Consider the following 2,970-nt stretch of genomic DNA (forward strand, 5'->3'; position numbering starts at 1 on the left):
ACTTGGTTGCAGGTAAATTAATTTGATTATTTTGCTAAAATATTACTCATTATTTGCTTATCTTATTTGAAGTTTTAGTATGATCTTGCTGAAATACAGCATCAATTAAATGGTAGAGACCTATGTATTGCAGATTGTGGCAACACACACTGTAATCAAATCTAAGAAATATTTCATTAATTTGAAATCAACTGAAAGAATTATTAATACTATATCAGGTCCTGCGAACTTGACAAAAAGAAAGGCAAAATTCATGTTACCAAATGGTACAAATTTTCTGGTAAATAATGATTTGTTTTCTCTCAAAATCAAAGAGAAATTGATTAAGCTTCTCTATTATATATCATAATGGATATGATTATCAGTAAATGATAACAGAAAATGAGAAATATTTATGCATCACCGACAAGAATCATGTGGTTGAAAAACTACCAAGGCTTAGTCCTGGTTTACATTATACATATATAAATGTACCAGAAGCGCATATGATAAAAAGCGCATATGATGAAAAGCGCATATGATGAAAATCGCATATGATTAAAAGCACGGCGCATATGATTAAAAGCGCATATGATAAAAAGCGCATATGATGAAAAGCGCAGCGCATATGATGAAAAGCGCGCGCATATGATGAAAAGCGCATATGATTAAAAGCACAGTGCATATGATTAAAAGCGCATATGATGAAAAGTGCATATGTATGACAACCCGGAAAATTTTCGATTTAATTTAAACCTAACCTCGACAAATCCCGACGATTCACGAACAACTATTTGTAAATAGATACATATATATTTAAATAAATAAATATATTTGATGACAAAAAAAATTGGAATTTTCTGAACACTTTTATCCGCCACTGATTAACAAACGGAGCACGAAATTTAGTCTGTGAATGGTGACGACTAATTTTCTCACACATTTATATTTTAAATTGTATTATAATTATTATTATATTATATTATAAATATTAATCATTGGAGTACTATTTTTGTCTAACGAATATATCTAGATGAAATATGTATGTATGTATATATATATATATATATATATATATATATATATATATATATATATATATATATATATATGAAATATGTGCATGATGGACCACCAAGTAAAAAACTCACATCCTATCTCTATTTCTATTTCATTTGTGTTTTCTCTATCACCCTGCATAACCATCAATCCACCAATTTAGACTTTATGAAGTATATAATTATATATATTACTTTATCAATCAACTATATCTAACTTCTATTTGTTCCTTTCACCAACTCATTTTTTTTTGTCAACTTACCACTATAAATCTCATCTATCTACTATCTATATATTATATACACAAGAATATACAGAGAAGATGTATTAAAACAACCCACAATCCACTAACCATCTATCTCTTCTTTATATATTATATATATCTATATTACATACACTAAATTTAACACCACTTGCATCTACTTTATCTTATTCGAGAAAAACATCACAATCCTTCCTATTTATTTCCTGCACCATGAATCTTAAATCCCCACCACCTATCTTATCTATCTAGTAATCTATATTCTTTTATAAGTCACCATCTCTTTCTCTTTTTATATATATACAAGATGCACGCTTTTTCTATTAATCAATTACCACTTTGTGAATTACTTGAACAAACCTAACAAAACCACCTTTGGTTTCTTTCTGCCAATTTCCAAACAACTAGAATATTTGCTTTCTTTTCACTTTCTATATTATTTCTTTTGCTACCACTAACTGAGAACAAGCTCCAACACCAAACCCACTACAGTGCTACTATTATCTTGGTTCTACTTATATATGTTTCTTGTTTTGTTTAAACTATAACCATCACCTAGACCACCATTTGCACCACCATCATCAAACACATAACACCCATCGAAACCCACTTATATTGCTACTGCTATTTGTTCAGTTTCGACAATCACCACCTACAAAACCTTCGTGACCATCGTATGCTGATGTTATTCTTCTGTTGGATCGAGTAAACAGTAACTGAAAGCCACCACCGAACACCATCAAAAACCACTCTCCCTCTCTCTCTCTCTCTCTCTCTCTCTCTATCTCTCTCTCTCTTGAACTCCAACGTGAACAGCCAATCTCCACCATTATTTCAGCCGTCGAACACCAACACAACAATCACCTAAATATTTCTGTTTTGTTTCCTGTCGCTACTACCGAATATTGTATTTCTTTTATTTATTTACGATGAAGATAATGATAAACAACCCACAACTAATGTTTCCGTTCGATTATGAAACCATCGCACCAAACACCATCACTATTATCTTGTGTTTCTGTTTTCTTTTCGAAACCCGACACCTAACAGAATCCACAAAAGAAACGCTGCTATGCTTTTAATTTTCTGTTTAAAACTCGAAACCCATTTAAAGATGATGATGAATAGTAAAACGTTCACGTTGATGAAGAAGGTGACTAGCAAAGTTGATTCTGTTTCAATTTAACATCCTAATTAAAACCTTAAAGCTCGCTCTTATGATAATAAATCATATCTGTCGATTAGTTTAATGAAGAAGGAGAAGAAATAGAAAACATAATAATACGGGTTATATATAATAATTATCTGATTAAAATCAGAAAAGTAAGGCCAGACGAGTGGTTTGGGTGTGTTTCGTGTAAGCGAGAGGTCACGGGTTCGAGTCCCGTCTTGTGCAAATTTTTTGGAAAAAGCTATATAAGGTAGTTTCCTTCTCATAATTATTATTATTATTATTATTATTATTATTATTATTATTATTATTATTATTATTATTATTATTATTATTATTATTATTATTATTATTATTATTATTATTATTATTATATTCATGCTAATACTAAACTTAATATTATAATTATAATTATCATTAATATGATTATTATTATCATTACCATTATTATTACTATTATTAATACTAATAATATTGTTAGTATTATCATTAAAAGTTA

This window comes from Rutidosis leptorrhynchoides, chromosome 11 (assembly GCF_046630445.1).
Source record: "Rutidosis leptorrhynchoides isolate AG116_Rl617_1_P2 chromosome 11, CSIRO_AGI_Rlap_v1, whole genome shotgun sequence".
NCBI lineage: Eukaryota > Viridiplantae > Streptophyta > Magnoliopsida > Asterales > Asteraceae > Rutidosis > Rutidosis leptorrhynchoides.